This window comes from Physeter macrocephalus, chromosome 13, assembly GCF_002837175.3.
Source record: "Physeter macrocephalus isolate SW-GA chromosome 13, ASM283717v5, whole genome shotgun sequence".
Lineage (NCBI taxonomy): Eukaryota > Metazoa > Chordata > Mammalia > Artiodactyla > Physeteridae > Physeter > Physeter macrocephalus.
The window spans coordinates 34,939,239-34,958,957 of record NC_041226.1 but is presented as its reverse complement, the minus strand read 5'-3'; the positions used below and the strand labels follow the sequence as shown (position 1 = coordinate 34,958,957).

Here is a 19,719-nt window from a genome sequence, read left to right as displayed (position 1 = left end):
AGCCATTGGGAGGTGTGTGGAAGTACCCATCTTGACCAGAATAATATTTTCCCAGAGAGCAGTGAAAATATATCAGAATCTTAACTATATTACTACTATCATGTCTTTACACATTTACTTTGACCCAAACAAGAGTATATTAGCCTCAGAGCTTGCTACAGCTTTATAGTAGGAAGGAGCTTTGTATGGTATATAATGACTAAGAGAGGATGGAGGTGAGTATCTAATTCTACAAGTCTTTCTAATTCATAATGTAAAACATATGCAACTTTCAAATATATATTTTTAAGCAGGCCACCATAAAAGTGCAATTTAACTGCTTAAAACTATTAAGCAAGAAGATCAGTGACTATAATGTGAACGTCTTTAAAGAGCAATTCTGTTAATTTTGCTATTAGAATCAAGGACAATTATATACAACCAGGTGCACTGCAGATTATTTTTTCCTTTAAATATTTGAATATGTACCAAGATACTTTAATAATGACACATTTTAAAGAAGAAGCTCTAAAATAAGCAAGTGATTTTCACTTGTAATAGCATTTTCACCAAAAACATTCATTGTAAACTCTACTTCTGTGGAAACCTTAGACTTCAAACCATAACGATGCTGCTTTTTATAAAAACATCTTGGGCATTACATGCATCAATTTTCAAATGATCCCCTTTACTTGCCTACTTAGACTCCACCTAATAAACATAATCTGAATTGCAGATAAAACATATTGTGGTTTAGACATGTCCAATTTTGTATGATAAATATAAACACACTCAGTACAGTTTTAATCTGTTTAATCATTGTTTTAAATAATTTAAAACTTTCATTACTAGTTTCTATATTCCTTTCAAATTTATCTTTCTTTATTTCAAATACATTTGCTGGCCCCAAATCACGCTATTTCTTTTACTAATAACTTTATAGCAACTAGTTAAATATGGAATTAACTGTGAAAAACAAAAAAGTGTACTAGGTGTTGTGATCCTGTACAGTGATCGTGTCTCACTCATATTTAGAATACTCTACCTCCAATTGTTGGTACAATGTCTTGCAAATAGTAGGTGTTCATAAAGATTTGTTGAATAAATAACTAAACAAAGCTCTTCAAAAATTTCAGGAAGGAACTTCAGCATCATTGTTCTACAAACATGTGATCAGGGTATGGCTGTGACACCAGTGCTGCCTAATGGGCTGGAAGGCCATTCTGTATCCGAGAGACAATTCCCAAGCAAGAAGCAGACTGAATAATCAACTGGGTAAAGGCTTTGGTGTCAGGTAGTGAAAAAATTTTAGGAAGAAATTATTTTACCAGCTTGCAAAATCCAAAAGACTAAAATTTTAGTTTACCCAGTCAGAGCCAGGGTCTGTCCTTCTCCAAAGCTTATGCTACTTATGTCTCTTCTGTTTTGCCTTGAGGAGACATTCCTAGTGAAACTAAAACTCAAAGCATAAAATGTTACTCTCCCTTTTACCCTCCTACATGTTGTTGTGACCCTGCCCTCTGTAGCGTGGTATTATATGATGGGTCAGCCTGAGAGTCAAATAAACCTAAGTCAGCCATGAAATGTCTGTGCATCTTTGGATAAACCACTTAAACTATCTGGGCCAGTTTCTGCTCCTTAATTTGTTCTTATTTTTCATCTTACTTTCATACTTGAAGCAAACAATCCAATTTTGATATTCTACAAAAATTAATAAGTAGATAGGTGGGTGACACAAGTAAATAAAAAATAATTTATAATTGAACAAGCAAATAGGTGAAACTATCTTTATAGCATGTCTAGAAATTGAGTCATGTTTCTTATTAGATAGTTTCAATCACCAAATAGTTCAATTATGACTAAGTTTCTGCCAACACACTAAATAATTTATTTCTCCTCCAGCTCTCATCGCTAAGGAATTGTCTTTAGGTAACACAGGGTTTGCAGAGTAGATGGACTTGTTGATACTTTGATATATATCAACCTAAATCATTTCACAGAAAGTTATTTCCTGGAACAAACAAAGAAAAAAAGAAATGAAGAGGTGAAAATAATTTGTCACTGGATACAAACACAAATGTAATTCCATTAAAGTACTGCCCCTTTATAAATATATTTTGTTACAACAAACATTGCTTAATTTTGTTGCCACTGTGAAAATACAAGAATTTAAGATCTCATGTTTCCACTACGGGTACTAATAAATAATCAGTAGTGTATGTTATCTCTGAGTGTGACTAATCCAAATATGTAAAAATTTCTAACAAAATAAGAAAAAGGAAAATGATAAAGATGACTTTTATCCTCTTCTGAGAGTCCTCCAAAGAGAAGGGGTCCCTAAGAACCTAATATTTCTAAACTGTTTCCTATTGCCTCTGGTTATTTACCTAAAACTGTGTTAACTAACAGAAGATTTATGTCTTAAAGAATATGACTTCCCAACTCCATGGCTAAAATGACAAGTAACATTAGATGCTTATTCAGATTCTCTCCTAAAGGGGAGAAATACCTGGTTATTTATGTCATTGTATACATTTTTCAAATGCAAGCTGAATACATGATGAGAGTCAATATAGGAAAAAATGTAGCCTGACTGTAGCTGTCCTGACAAATAATGGTTAAGAGGAGAGCTGAGGCCCTGTGATGTGGTTAAGTCAAAACTAAAACTGCTAGAAAACAGGCTCAGACTTTCTGGGTTAGAGAGCAAGAAAATGAGGTTTCCCAATTTAGTTGGTTACTCAATTTTTAACTTGTAGTGTTTTGTAGGAGAAATGATGGTGCAACCTCATTCATTTGTTTTTCCAATAAACATTAACTGAGCACATTCTATGTGCCAGAAAATGTGATAAAATGTTTATTTTCTTGGGACCACTAGCTTATAAGTTCCCTTTCAGGTATGGGCAATTCCTTGCTTTCAGAAATAATATGCTAAAAGTATCTTTAAAAAGGTATATGAAAGTCCAATCACCAGTTCCCATGTTAAAAGAGTGATTCCAGTCCCAAAGAGCTAAAAAATATTTATGAAATCCCTAGTTAAATATCTATTTTGTTCAGAGTATTTGACAATATATTTCTGGCATTTTGCTCATGTTATTCCATCATCATTTTATTTCTTAATTTAGGTCCACTGAGCTTTCAGTGAAGCTACAGATTTGCTGTTCTCTCAACAGCCTTCTGCCAGTTATAGTCCACATATGAAGCTTATTCTCATGAGGACTATCATTAGCAATTTTATTTTTTCCTTTTCCAACTTAAAGAAAGGTAAATGAAATATAAATTCAAACAATAATGTAAACACTACTATTTGGACAAGATAACAATTCTTAAAGACCAAACTTGCTTGGCAAGCACTGACACCTCACAACACCTCAAAACGTTCTTTTTCCAGCTGCCATATAAATGTCCAAATTCAGCATACGAACGACTTTTCCATGCTTGATGTATGAAAATGTAGGTTTTAAGAATGTCAAATCTCTGAAAGTCAGGGACCGCTTGTATATGTAATTGTTTAGGAGAAATTGATGGTCCTTAATTAAGTAGATTTTAGATTTAATGCTGGGAAAAGTATTTACAGAAATCGTTTGCCTCTTTTGGCCATCCCAGGTTGTTTTAGCTATGTATTCATTACAACTTTGTGATTCAGCTTTGAGAGACTATACAGTCATATTGCTGCTCTTTTTTTTCTTTTTGAATTTATCTACCTATTCTTCAATTCCTTCTCTCCAACTCCTCTCCATTCAATTATTTGACCCCTTACTAATCCATCAGCTGCAGTTAGGATTTATCTCTATACTCTCCCTGGTATCCTTTGGTAGATTCTAGACACAGATGTCTCCATATTCACACACTATCTTCTACTTCCATCCTGTGTTGTTCACCGAGGAACAAAACTAATCAGAGGAGAAGGCAGGTTCATGTGCAAGCACTAAGTTCCAAGACTCCAAAATGAAGAAAGTCTTCTCCTTCAATATCAAGGAATTTTGAAACTTCTGTATGTTTAAGATACCTACTGTGCTGGCTTTGTATTGATAGTATGGGCTCTTATCAGTGAAGTAGACAGCTACCAACATGCCATGTTTGGGGGGAATGAGAAGCTGCTATTCATTCATGTGCATTAAGTCTGCAGTAATACTAAAATTATTATCTATGGTTGAATGATGCTGACATTTAACTAATGAAGCATGTGTGAAGCAGTACTGCTGAAGTTCCTAACATCAGAATTCTGCCTTCTTTGAAGGCAGAAGCCTGTAATAAAATGCAACTACCTTATCCAAGAGGACAAATCAAGTGTGAATGGAAAAGCTATGCAAAAAGCAGGCTATGATAACAAGTTAAATTGAAAAGATCAATAAAACTCATAACCATAAATAGGATACTTTTTCAAGTTCTGTCACTAAAATTGGCTCAATAGTAGTAGAAACATTATTTTTGGTTCTCGTTAACTCTCATGTGTACCTTCTTTTGTGGATTTTTTCTCTAATAGCATTCTCCACTAAAAGAAACCAGAATTCTGTTGAGGGTAACTGACAATTTTAGAATATCCTAGTGATACTAATGAATAGAAAGAGTCACAGCTATAAGGGAAATGAAATCAACTTAAAAGTGATTCCTCTGGCCAAGTAATAACTAATATGCCTTCTAGTATAAGTTCTGGGACAAGATGAATCTTGTCATTGATGAATCTTGACATTAGTACATTAGTACATGCTGAGATTCAAATGAGAAAAGTTAATACAAATTGTACAGATAAATGGTTGTAGAAAAAAAGACAAGTAAGTTTGGATGACTATTTTAATAAAGTCGTGTGTGTGTATATGCACATTTGATGTATTTATTCTGTTAATTATATGTTTCTAAATTATAGACTTGTACTTGCTTCTCTTTACACACCCAGGTGTCAGCTGAAAAAATTCATAACATAAAAGTTGAGAATTATGTTTTATTCAGTCCTTACTGAGGACTGTAACCCAGGATACAGCCTCTCAGATAGCTCTGAGGAACTGTTCCAAAGAGGTAAGGGAGGAACCAGGATATATAGGAGTTTTTGCTGAAAAGAAAAAATGTAGTCAAACATCAAATGATTACTGCTAATCACAGAAACAGACATCTCAACTTAATGATTTTACTACTTTTCTACATATAGGAAAATGCAAGAGTCTGGGCTTACTAAAACCATTCCTTTGATATGCATTTTAACTATCTAGGATCAATATTCTGTCTGTCTCCATTCTGAATCCTCTCAAGGTGCACAGCTGCACTGGTTGATAGCTATGGCCACAACATTCTTTGTTTACTGAAATGGCAGGCTTTACTCCTGAGCAATATCTGTAATTGAGGTTTCCTCCCCCGGAGATAGCAGCCTGTCAGCACGGCTCAAGCGTTTGTGAACAGCAAAATCTAGCCTGGGAAGGTGGTTGTGTTCATCAAACCCACCTGCCCCTACTGCAGAAGGGCCCAGGAGCTCCTCAGCCAATTGCCCTTCAAACAAGGGCTTTTGGAATTTGTCGATATCACAGCCCACGGTGACACCAACGAGATTCAAGATTATTTGCAAAAGATCACAGGAGCCAGAATGGTAACTCGGGTCTTCATCGGTAAAGAGTGCATAGGTGGATGAAGTGATCTAGTAAATATGCATGAGAAAGGGGAGCTTTTGACACGGCTAAAGCAAATTGGAGCTCTGCAATAATTATAGAGCAGACCCCAGGCTGATATCCCCCTTGAAAGCTGGATAGCGTTGCAGATAATCACAGCACTTCCTGGTGGATGGACCCGGGGCTACGTTTACACAGCTACAGCAACTGTTTACTTAAAAGTTTGAAATATGTTAATGCAAATAAAGTGGGGGGCAAAAACAGCTTTTTTTTCTTTTGACTCGGTATTAAAAGTGGACCAACGTGCCCGAAACAACAGGTCTGAGAATTTCGATGGATGTCTCGGGTTTCTTGTGGATTGGCCCTTTGGGTTCCAAAAGACCAAGACAAAATATGCTTAGGATTCACTCACTGACCCAAAAGATGTTCCTTTTCTTTGGCACGTGTTCCTTACTATGTGTTCTCCACATGCTGGGGCTCCTCTACCTCAACACCAGTGTTTCTCAACCAAGTATATCCCAGACCCCCTGGGTTGAATCTATAGTTGGTTTTCTGCTACTGTCCAAAGATTATTTTGTTGAGTTTGACTTTATAGAACTTGTATTAATAAATCAATAGATGTTTTGAATATGCTTTTTCAGAGGGTGAGTCCCTAGCCACCATCCCCACCCCACCTTCTACCCCCTCCTACTTTGAGAATCACTGCTCTGAACCAGTGTTCTGAACCATGACAACTCATAGATCTCATAGGAAATATTCAACAATTCCGTGAAGGGTCTGAGCACCCAGTCAGAGAGACGTCACTGAAAAGTTAAGCATGGTTGGTCTTCATTTTGTGCCACAGGGATCAGAGGTATAAATGCAGATGCTACCATCACATGGCAACACTCTGTTATGTAAGATGGTCGTCCAGGGAATCCTGAACAAGTGTGTATTAGTTTGTTTAGATTATAAACAAAAGTAAAACATAAAATTTTAAATGTTACATAGAAAACTTGTATCCCCCACTTCCAAGAATATATCTGTGAAAGTAGCCAAATTTGGGAAACACTGTTCTAAATGATTTTATCTCTCTCCTTTTTTTCCCCCTCTCTCTATGAAAACTTGAGAATTCCTTATTGTGAAGGTTGTTCTAGAATTGCAAGATGAAGTTAATTTCCTTCTGTAGTCTCTAGTATGAATGGTTAATTTCTTCTCTAATAAAGTACCCATGGATCAAAAATAAAAAAGAAATGGCAGACAACGTTCTTTGTTCACACAGGGAAGTAAAAGTAATAGTGAATAAATAAAATAGTCTTGGAAAGGGTAGGGATTACCAAGAATGGAAAAGACTCACCAGGTCTGTTGGTCATACAATGCAAGGAGTTGAAGAAAAAAAAAAAAAGGAGGCATTCAAGACAATCAGGCCAATGACAAAATAGACTTCAGCCATGTGTTCTAAGGTTATTAATAAAATAAATATACTATAAACAAGGGTTAGGTCAGCTCACTCAATCCTAAATATCCTATGAAATTTAAAGAATCTAAATGGCACAAAAACTGATAAGCCACACATATATTTTTAATCAGGTTAACATATCATAATGATGAAACAAAGGAGGTAGCAGGTTGCAAACAACGAAAACCTATGTCAAAGGCATAAACTTGAAAAAAAAAGTATAATTAACCTAACACTGAATGACATTACAAAAAGAAGCTCCGTTTGAAGATCAATGGCTCAATTTTGAATCCCCTTGGGAGAAGCAAGGCAGATCCAGGTCCCAACCAAGAATCAAAAACCTGACTGTTTAGAGAAGGTATCCTTTATTCTTTTAAGTCAATAAGGTAATTACAACTCTGGAATTATATGAAGTTAACATCACTAAAATCTTTAGAAGATATCAAAGTAAGCATAGCTATGATACTTGAAAGTTATGCAAACAAATAGAGAACTAATAAAAAAATTTATTAAGTCACAGAATTGGTTTGAATGTAAATGAGGTAATTAGTTTAGTGATAACTGTGCTTCTGTGTCCTTTGCCTTCTGTTTAAGGTATATGAATCAGTTGTAATAATTTCATAATAATAGTTTAAGATTTTTAGGGAATTTAAAATATACAATACATTTTTAAAATCTAAAAATGGTTTTAAATGCTCTTGTTTATTACATTTATATTTTCAATGCACTGAGCATTAAACAAAGAACAAATCATCATGGATGTGCTTCTCCTGTACAAAAGCCTCAGACATAAAAGAACCTTTTGTCAGGAAATGGAGTGTGCCCATTAACACCTATTGTCACATTAACAGAGATCATTTCCTTGATAATAAGAGAGGGCAATCTCAGAAATACCATTCACAGAAAACTTTTAATAAAAAATGAAAGACAAGAGCCAGAGGTATTATCCAAGGAGGACAGAATCCCTAAGTTTCAATTTTTTATCATTAGTGTGGGCATATTTATATCTAGTGTAAATGTGAACAGGATTAAACATACAAACGTGCCTGATAGAAAGTAACTGATTCATAAATGTTAGTTGTCCAAATTTCATAAGTGTGAGGTGCAAATAGATATAAATAATGAGTCTAATTGTCCCCTGGCAATGGAGAGATGTTTCACCTTGGAAGATGACAGTAACCATGAAAAATTCCCCCAGAGGGAGCATAACTGACCCACAGCTCCAGCTGTTATGCTCTGAAATCCATTACCACTTTTGCACTAAGGCTACCTTTCCAATGATGCTCCCAGACAATGATAGAACAAGGCAAGCCTCCTAAAGCAGATCTACTCCTAAGAGATGGGGGACGCTTCCAATGGGAGGGTTTGGTTTGTGGGCTCCCCATTCGCCTTGCTGAATTCTATCTGAACAGTACTGCAGTTTAAGACTCTTACATCGAAACTTCCTTCTTTATTTCTCTCCTTCCCAAGGTCACACCTGCACCACAGTCTAATGTTCTCTCAGCTTCTCCTAGTTCCTTCCCCATTTTGTCTCACAAGCATTTCCCCTAAGAAATCTCTTACATGTATAATGCTGTCTTGGCATCTATTTCTCAAAGGATCTGGACTAACACAGGGACACAACTTGCTTTCGTCAGAGCAATAATTTATAATATTCTAGAGCTTTTAGCAAGCTGAAGAATTAATTCTCTTCTGAAAGAAGACTTTCACTCACAGGTAGAAGTAGAGCCAATTGATTTAAAGGACTTAAAAGTGCCAACATTAAAAGACTATATTAAATCCATAAAAATAACCCATTTACAAAGGCTAACAGTACCATTAGTGAAAATAATGAAAAATCCTTGTGTAAATGTATGTTTGGAATTCAAGATAATCCTTGGTCAAGGCCATTTGGTCCTGTCTTAAAATCAATCATAAAATGTACTTTCTGAATTATGTGGTTATTTATTTAAAAAAACAAGCGCCCCCAAAAAGCCACAGTACAGATGAAAAAATCTATAATAGGTATAAGATTATGTCTTCTAAAGAGGCATACACTGAAAAGGCTTCCCATACTACCTTATTAAATATTTTCTTAAATTCTTTGAAAGCTGGACAGTATAAAGCAGATCTACATTTCATTTCCTTAGCTGTTCTTGACATATTGCTTTCATTCTCATCTTGAGTTTTAAAATATACATTTTTAATTCTTATAACTATTATGATAACCTTTTTAGACACCTGGATTCCTAAGAGACCAAAATTTAACCAAATTGAATAAGAAAAAAAATTAATCCCTTTTCAAAGTGCTATGTCTGCTAGTTTTTTTCCAATGTGTCTACTTTTGCTCAAACGTCATATATGAACTCTGATGATGAACCCCAAAAGAATCACTAAATATCCAAATACTTATTGAGCACCTCACATAGCGAACACATCATAACAAACAGGAAAGTATCTTTCTTGTAAATTATTCCTATATCATCAGCATTACAATGTATCTAAATGCTAGAAGATTCTGTCCTGCTTGAGGAGTGGGTTCAACTACATAGGCCAATAAATTATTCAGTTGTACTTCTTTCCTGACATTTGATGCTTTTCTTTACTTCAATCTTGCCATATTTTCTTTGTCCATTTACTCACTGAATGCAGCTCTTTACAAAAATATTTAGCTTTCAAGTGTCATTTTTAAACATTAGTTTCTTCAGTCCTTTAATCATTTTTACTGAAATAGCTGGACTCCTGCACATTGATGACATTTGTTTGGAATTCAGTTTGCAAAAAGATTTTAAAGTATTTTCTTAAGATATAAATTTACATGGGTTCTATGATACAGACAAAAATATCCATCATCTTGTTTGTTCCTCAATCCAAGGGTGATTATCTTCAGGAAAGTCATGACTTAGAGCTAGAACTGATAATCTTACTTAACAAACACTTATTCAGTGCTTACTATAAGAAATAATCACCTTCTATTTAGAAATTTATGAAGTTCCCTCAACAATCCTATGATGTAGGTGTTATTATTATTCCCAATGTTGCAGTTGAAGTTATCTCAAGGTCACACAACCTAGTCATAGTCTAGATTTGAAACCAGGTAGCCTTGAACCAGAATCAGTAATCTTAGTACAGCCTATGTTGCCCACAGCATGACTCTGGTGACTACAAACTGCAAATTACATAATTCCGTTCTATAGAAAGGAATGATTAGCTCTCTATAATTTGGATGACAAAAGAATGTCCTCCTGTTTTCCACTGGAAAATGATCGATGTGATGCTGGCTGCTTGGAGTTGTGAGTTTTGAAGAATTTTGAATATGAGTCTGCACCCAAAAGGAAAGAGTACTGAGATCCACCAGGGGTGTCTCACAAAGGCACAGGGAGATAAGCTGTACTCTCTAGACACACATTAGCTGTCTCTGAGTCAGACTTTCCCAATTTAAGCCTACTGCTTCTTCTAGACTTTAACATGTATGAGGTTTTAAAAGTAAGACCAAAGGGGCTGAGGAGTCACAAGGAGCTTTAAATGAAGTTTAGTTTTTCATTATCATAGCCTAATGATATTTGGGGGAGTCAAAAATCCTCCTTAAAGAAATCAGTAACTTTGTATATTTAAAGACCATGAAATAAGAAGAGCAATTTGTCCATCAACAGAGACTGTCTTCCTAGATAAGTTGGCTTCTACTGTACCCTCTGAAAAAGGGTGCCCTGACTGAGGTGAGCTTGGTCTGTTGGCATCTACCTAATTAGCCTCCAGATAAAATCTAGCTGAATAATTTTGACAAAACAATCTTGAGGAAAGGAAAGGACATAGTTACTGAAAACAATAATCTTACTTATTTCCTTGTCTCAGCAAACATCTCCCTCTATTGAAGCAGTACACTTTCAAAGATTTTTCTCTAGTTAAGGGTCTGATAAATAAATTTCTCATTATTTCAAAGGTGTTTTTAAAAGTGTGTTATGAACAGAAAAGTTTAGTCCCTTAACTAGAAACAAACCACTTAAATGAAACAAAAATCTGATATATACCTTTTCTAGCTATTAATCCACCCATTCATCAAATGTTTACTGAAAACATGCTACATATGTGTGTGACATTCTATAGGTGCAACTGAAAAAAGAATATAACAAAGATTCATACTCACATATTCAGAGTGTAGCATGGGGGCAGATAAGTAAAGCTTGATACAAAATACTAGGTGATTAATAGATATATGTGCAAGATATTTTACTGAGCATAGATGAAAGTATATTTAACTTTTTCTCCAAATCAAGAGAGGATTAAGTAATCCTTCAATGGAATTACATTTGTTCTGAGTATTAAAACATATTTAGGATTTGTCCAGTGGACAAGAAACAGAGGAGGCAAACACAGAGGAAAAAATTAGCATGCCATGAAGCAGTTCTATGGAAAGGTGGGGATGGTGAAAGTGAAGGCTAGGAAGGTAGACCTGCAGAATTGAGCTCATATATACCACAAGAAGGAGAGAATTGGGGTTTTCTTCAGAGCTTAGTGAGAAGTCACTGGGCAAGAAAGTTTTACTATTGATATGACATGGTTACAACTGTTTATTTTCAATACATATTTTATACACAGATTTTTTTTGTCTACCTGAAAGCATGATAGAGGATAGAACATGGGAGAAGACTGGAGATAAAGAAACCAGTTAATTATTTAAACAGTAAAGAAGATGTGATGAAGGCCTAAACTTCAACAGAAAAACTCAGATTCAAAAAATATCTGTGTATATAACAGTTCAAATTATATGGGTCAATGGGCTCCAACTGATTTATGCATTAGTCATATTTTTTTCTGCTTTATATGTATTTGTACTTTCACATATTATTCACAACAGCTTTATGAGATTAGGAATATAATATCAGTTTTACTGATAAGAAAATGAGATCTAGAGCAGTAACTCACCCAGTGACATACTGCTAGAAAATAATGAAGGCATAGGTCAAATCCAATATTTCAAACCCCATTCTTCTCTCCCGCAATGGCTTTGATAGAAAATTATTCATCAAAGTAACTAAAAAGTTGACTTTTGTTGTTGTGATTGTATTTTACATTCAATGACTATTTTGTCATGCCAATGTTCAAGATCTATGATTTTCCATACTGTTAGAGACACTATAATCCTTGCAAATATTTAAAATGCCAATCAAGGAGGTAGAACCAACAATAGAAATGTGAAATATGTAAATAATGTCTTTTATTACCCAGTAAAAGAAAAATTTCTTATATAATCCACAAATTCTCCTTATTAGCCATTAAATAGAAAGCTCCCTATTACTTATTTACTTGAAAATTAAGATAAAATAAAGGTTTTGTTTCTCTCTTCTAGCTACTTTTTGTTAAGATAAGATTTGCATGCAGTGAAATGCATAGATCTTAAGTGTACACTTCTACATAAGGCTATTGTACAGAGGATTTGTTGCTACCAACTCTCCATTTCCTAATGGAGCATTAATTAATCTTTTTTTCCTTTTTATAAGCAAAGAAAAATCATTTTCCTTCATCCCTCGTCCGTACAGTGTCTAGCTACTCTTTTAGAATATTTGACCCCACTTTCATTGTGTTACTTTGGGGTAATCATGTCTTGCCTGGGACAAGATGGGGTGGGCAGAAACATCCTAATTATTTACTGTGGGGTAATTAATAAGAACTCTATCTCTGGGTTAGAGTACGATGTGTGCACATCCAGGAGAAAATTAATGAAGATGAATACTAAAAACCCAACACTGTTTACATTATTATTTACGCTTTTAACTGTCAGTTATCTTTTAAGACATTTTTACAGTAACGCAAAAGTGTCTTTATTTATCCTATCTACATATTTACTATTTCCATTCTCTTTTGGTCTTTGTGTAGATTCAACTTTCTATCTGGTATTATTTTCCTTCTGCTTGAAGAACTTAAAAATATATATATATATATTTCTTGTAGTATAGTCGGCTGTCAGTGAATTCTCTCAGCTTTATTTTCTTTGAAAAAAATTTATAGTTCACTTTCGCCTTTGAAAAATACTTCTTGGGGTTTAGAATTCTAGGTTGACAAATTTCTTCACAAATCTTTTCATTTGCAGAGTCTGATCTACTCTAAATCTCGTTCTGTGAAATTGCTCAGTTTATATGCCTCCCTCGTCCAGAAATTATTCTTTTCTGGAAGTTGTTCTTTTCCTGGCCCTGGAGAATGATCCTAAGTATGCATATTCAGTCAAACATTAAGGGGATACCTTTACAGATTTCTAGACCCCTTTCTTTCTTTAGCTCCCTTTTGTCGAGTACCTGACCCCACAAATTTTAGCCATCTTGACCTCTACAGATTCTGAACTTTATCTCCTCAACTCAGCAAAATTGCCAAGCTCAGTTTGGTTCTTCACTCCCTGTACCACAGAATGAAAATTTTCTCCAGGCAGAAAGCTGTGTCAATTTGGAGGGATTACATTTTTCATATCCCTTCTCCCAGGGATCATGGTCCCATGCCACAATATGAAAAGAGCTCTTTCTAGTTGTTTACCCTGTGATTCTGTAGCCTCTTACTCCCTCATGGATGGAAACAGACTTATGTAATACTGTTTTTGAGACTCACCCATGGTTTTGTGTTCATTTTTTAAAGCAGTATTCCATTTTTTCAATATACCAATTTATTCTCCAGTTAATAAATGTTTTAGGGTTTTTACAGATTTTAGCTACTGGGCTAAAGCTTTTACAAACATCTGTGTTTCAATACTTGTTTGGAGATACATTTCCATTTCTCCTGGATATTTATGTAGAATTGCTGTGTTATAGAATAGATGAATGATTAACTTCATAAGAAACCACACAGCAATTCTCCAATAAGAACAGTTATACCACTTTGCATTCCCACTAACAATGTATGAACAAGCCAGTTTCCTACAAATTTGACATTTTCAGTCTTTTTAATGTTAGACATTCTAAGTGGTATAAAATGGTGTTTAATCATGATTTTATTTTGCATTTTCCTGATGACTAGTTACATTAAGTACATTTTAAAGTGCTGATTGGCTATTCAAGCATATTCTTTTGTAAAGTGTTCAAGTGTTTTGCCCATTTTCAATTGAGTTTTTCTTTTAATTGAATTTTCTAAGCATGTCAGGTTATTTTTTTATTATATGTTGAACATTGTAAGGAATACGGATGACGTTGACTCTTAAAGGCTGTGAGATTGTTGTTGGCAGTAGTTAAATTATTGGCAGCTTTTTTCAATCATGTTAGACTTGGTTTTCTGCTTTGAAACTATCACAGATTTGTCCTTAGTCCTATCCATACAGTAGTGGGTTGTCCTTTCTCCAAAGAGTTGGCATCTCTGGGGTCTCAACTAAATGCCTGTGGAGCTCTGGAAGGTCTTTCCATAGTTTGAAACCCCAGCAACCTCTGATATCTCAGTTCTGCTCTCAGGCCACCAGCAACTACTGCTGGTTAGGACACATGGAGACCTACCCTGTATGTGGCACCCCTGCCTTTGGCCTAGAGCTGACAGCAAGCCCCTCATAGACTTCTGATGCTCCCCTCTGTACAGCTCCCTCCTTTCTAGCACCCTGCCTTACAAATGCCAGCCACTTCAACAGCCCCAAACTCTAACATCTGCCTCCTCCATTCAATGAGGCCACCATGTTTTGCCTGGACTTCATCTTCCTGTGCTGTAGTAGGGAGTGCACCCCAATCAGTCTTTGCAAACATTGTCTCCTGTTTTCCCCTTATCTCAAAGATCTTGAAAACAGTTGGACCAGACATTGTGTTTAGTCTTATAGTTACAGGTAAAAGGGCAAGTCTGGTAGAAGCTTTTACATTATGGCCAGAGTAAAGTCTTCTAGCTATTTTTAACCCTTAACAAAATGTCAAGAAATCCTATTCTACCATTACCTCTCCAGCTAGACTGTTTTCAAGTGTCCTGTAATACTTGGAAGAATTCCTCTTTCTCTTCCCATGGCTTTGAGGAGTCTCTAGAAAGAGGTATTAGCTAGAATCTGCCTAAAGATCTCAGATCCATGGTAAAACACAAAGTAAAATTGCAAAGCATATTAAGCAAGTTCTTAAATTATATGCAAACATTAGTCCTCAACTACTACAAAAAGTGTGAAAAATATTAATACCAAATGTAGAACTATTCATTTAATCCCAGACTTTCAAAATGTATACATATAGTAATAAAATGATCTCAAGTATAAAATCTTTCATGTCAATCAAAAGCAATGTTATAGATGGATCTGACATAAAATCTGTGTATAACAAGGCATCTGACAGATGCTTGAGGAACTGCAAAAGATTTTAAAATGCTATTTTTAGCAAATTCCAATTTAGTTTCAAAATGCATATTATAATTCAGAACATCAATATACAAGAATTAATAAAATCAAAGGATAGATAATATGTTCTATTCTAAAATAGAATGAGTGAAGGATGTGAAAATGAAAATTACAAGAAACATATATTCATTTAACAAATGTTATTTTATTAGCATGTTTCTTAATTTAAATCCATGCCATATAATGCAATTTAATGTTTGACAAAAAGATATTAATTTTATATATATTAAAATTAGAGAATCTTATGAGAAAGATCATCGGTAATTTTGTTTACATATAGTTGTGCTAAATACGTTAAAATATTTTATATTTTCTTAACCATTTTCTGTCACCAGTTTCTATCTATACAGTGCTAAAATGTCTGTGGATATTTTGAGTCCCTTCTCCTAACCTTCCATTTGTGGTTCTTGGAAACCTGAGAACAGGGTAGTACTGAAAGGCTGACTGCCACCACATTTCTAAATATTCATAATGTCATTTTGGTCACTATTTGTGGACTGGAAATCTAGAAAATTCTGTTGTGGGCTCCAAAATATTAATATCCACATTCTACGAAACATTTGATAAAGATGAGAACTTGGAATTAAGACACTCAAAATCACCTTTTATTCACTCATCTGCATTAAGATGTTAATTTTTTAAATTATCTGAGCTCCTGAATGCTTCCTCAAAAATTATGGGTGCCATGTAAATAGGAATCAGAGAGTAGAGGGGAAAATGTGACAGAATGAGCTTGTAGAGATGTCTCTCAGGTACTTTCTATTTCAAATATTCTTTTTGTGTGTGTGTGGTGAAAGAAAGTGCAGTGTTTATTGCAGGTGCCAAGCAAGGACATTTCAAATATTCTTTTGTTCTAGGAATGCAATTTTTTTTTTCAAAATTATTTTAATCAATAATCCAAGAGTCCTTGGAAAGGAAGTAAAGCTGTCTAAAATGATTACTTTGTAGGTTATAACTTTCATTTGAAGGTAAACATTGCAGTATATATATTGCATATATATTAAAATATATTAGTAACTAATTTTTATTACTGTTTTATACTTATGATTCACATATTATAATCAGAAATTAGCCAATAATTTCCTTGTAAAAGTTGTTCATGCTCACTGTCTTCAATTCATCTCTTCCTCTTCTCTCTTTAACCTACTGCAGTCATACTTCTGGCCCCCATCACTCTACCACAATGATTTCTCCATTCTAATTCCAATGGTCGATTCTCCAGTCTTACCTAGCTTGACCTAGCAGCAGCATTTAACATCCTTAAAACATGTGATTCTACAATCAGCTTCCAGGTTCCTTCATTTTCGAAGCTACTCATCCTCATTCTCCTTTATAGCTTCTTCTCATTTTCTCTAATTCTCAAAGTTAGAGGTCCTTGAAAGTCAGTCCTTGAGCCTCTTCTCTTTTGTTTTCTAACACTACTCCTTGGGTGATTTTATCCAACCTTATGGTTTAATTTCATCACCATACTGGCACAGCCAAATTTGTATCTCTGGTATGTACTCTGCAAATTTCTATTTAACTAATTCCGTCTAGATTAGTTTAACAGCATCTCAGAATTAATAGATCCAAAAATAAGCTCTTGATCTTCCCTACAAAACTGCTTCTCCCTCCACCTTTCCCACTTTAATTAATGACAGTTCAATTCTTTCAGTTGTTTGGGGCAGAAATCTTAGTCATCTTTGGCTCTTCTCTTTTTCTGTTTCATTGATTTTTGTCCATCAAATCCAATGACTGCACCTTTGAAATCTATCCAGAATGTGACCACTTCTCACCACCTTCACTGCCAATCTAGTCCAAGCACCATCCTTTTTTCCTAGATCATTACATTACCCTCCTAGGTGGTGTCCCTTCTTCTACCCTTACCCCTGCACAATCCTTTCTCAACAAAGAAGCAACAACATTCCTGGTAAAATTCAAGACAGATCATGTCATTGCTTTGCTCAAAACTACCCAGTGGCTTCCCAATTCATTTCAAATTAAAGCCAAATTCTTTACAATGGCTAAAAGTTCTCACATGTTTTACCTTCCCACAATTCTTCCCAAAATTATTTCTTACTTTTCTCACAAATTTATCTCCTTGCTTTTCTGGGAGCACATCAAGCATGGTTCTGCTTGAGAGTCTTGCCTTTGCTGAGGCTTATCCCTCAAATATTCTTCCTCTAAATATCCAGACATCATTCCTTTAAATCCTTTCAGCTTTTTACTGATGCTTTTCCTGACCACCGTATTTAAAATTTCAATAACATCCTTAACAATTTAATTTCCTCTATGCATCTATCATTAACTTTCAAAATATTTGTTATTGTCTTTTCACTAAAATATAAGATCCCAAAGGGCTGAAATTTTGTCAATGACTGTGATTTTTATCAGTGACTGTGTCTCCAGGACCTAGAAAAATGTCTAGTAGCACTCAATAAATAATTCAGGGTGGATGAATGTTTCTTTACCAGAAAATAAATAATATCCCTGAAGTAATGAGTTGTTTAACATTACAGATAATGCAGGTTGACAAAAAAAGAAAAAAAAACCACTCATCTCAGGATTTTTAATCTTCTGGGCAGAATAAAAAAGACTAGTTTAATAGAGTCTGGAAAATTGACTTAAAATGTAAAAAATCTTAAGGAAGAAAAAAGAAAGCATCATATTTCTACTTATTGGATGATATATACAATAAAATGCTAACTACAACTATGACATTAGGAAAAAAACTGAGACTATGAACTTACATAATTAAGGCAGAGAAAAGTTTAAGTATATTTGCCAAACTTTCTCTTACAATATCATCTGTTCATGGGCAATCCAAATTTCAAATATGTTAAGAGTATAAATATTTCTTCATAAAACTGATAATAGTAGGTAATACATATATTTGTCTGGGGGAGGGGGTCTTCACTGATTTTGGTGCAAAGCTCAAATGTCTAAAAGAGAAGAACAAGACTTTCCGATAGATTGATTTCACCCATCCTATTCAGCTTTATTTCCTATTTAACTTCCAAAAGATCTTCCACCGATGCATGGTTATTTCCTCTCTATAACATGTCCATACCTGCCATTTTGATATTTTTCATATTGTTTCTATACACACATATCAGCATACATGCACCCCCATATATACATACCCATACACATTCCACTTTTTTTGGTCCCAATCTTACGCATTCTTCAAGGTTCACTTCAATTTTCAGTTTTTCCAGTTTGCTTTTAGCTGGTTTTCCAGTTCATTCCAATTCAAATTGCAGTCCTCCTTCCCAAGACATCTAAAATCTCCTCATCCCAATTTTGCCTGCCCATTTCCTTCCAGACACTCCAGAAATATTTATTAAATACCCACAATGCACAAGGCACTATGTTAAGTGCTTCAGATATAGAAATAATCAAGGTAAACATGATTCCTGCTGTCATGGAGTTAACGTTCTTACTTCAAGATTAATGGCATGCTTTCTCTGCAGTATTTTCCTAAAAATGATATTTTACATATAAAGTCACTTCATATATACTAGACTCCTATACATAAGGATTATTTCAAACAGTTATTTTGTATTATCTATAATAGTTCATAGGCAGTATACATAAAAGGCAGGTGAGTTAAAAAGAAAAGATACACAGGGCTAAATTTAAGATGAAATAATTTTCTCTTTATTCCTGTCTCTTTGTACTTCAAGAAGGATTAACAATACAAAAGGTTGTATTTGAATTTCAGGATTCAAAACAGCCTTTCTAATAGATCTCTATTCAAACTTTTGTAAAAAGTGACTTTAAAGGCTAATATGTCTAGTATATGGTCATATCCCTCTAGAGAATATAGTTCTTCAGAGGTTTTCCAGCATTTTATTAATATACCTCTTCCAGGAAGTTATCTGCTATCGTATTTTTTTTTCTGGAGTTTAATCAGAAGACTTTCCAATGCATTCTCCTTTGCAATAAAATTATCTTAAAAATAATTCAGAACTAACCTAACTAAATGAACTTTATTGTGCAAAGGCCTTCTTTAAATAAATCATAACTTAAATGTCTACAATGTTATTTTTAAATAACCCAATAGTTTTGGGAATTATGACTATAATTGACATAAATATGTTATATACCATGGGATAGAAGTGTTAAAAATGTTAGAAAATCTTCACCAATATTCTAGTTCATCAATCAAGTAAAACTAGGCTTCAACCATTGTTCTAAGATGGGTTTTTATCCTGCTTTGACCCTACATTTTCAGAACTGTCTTCTCCTAAATCATTGTTTAAATACAGAATGTAATGCACATAGCCTTGGGCAAATACTTCAAAATAATTATATTATTTGGTCTAATATATTTTATTTACTCTTTTCAATTGTGTAGAAAAGGAGGGTAAATTAAGACTGTTGGAATATGGTCAATGATAGCTTTAGGGTGTTAA

At 34.4% G+C, this 19,719-nt stretch overlaps 1 pseudogene; it reads left to right on the top strand.

Moving 5' to 3' along the window:
• The first annotated feature begins 209 nt into the window (after positions 1-209).
• On the top strand, positions 210-5,731 carry LOC102977635 (glutaredoxin-1-like; annotated as a pseudogene).
• Positions 5,732-19,719: the final 13,988 nt, after the last annotated feature.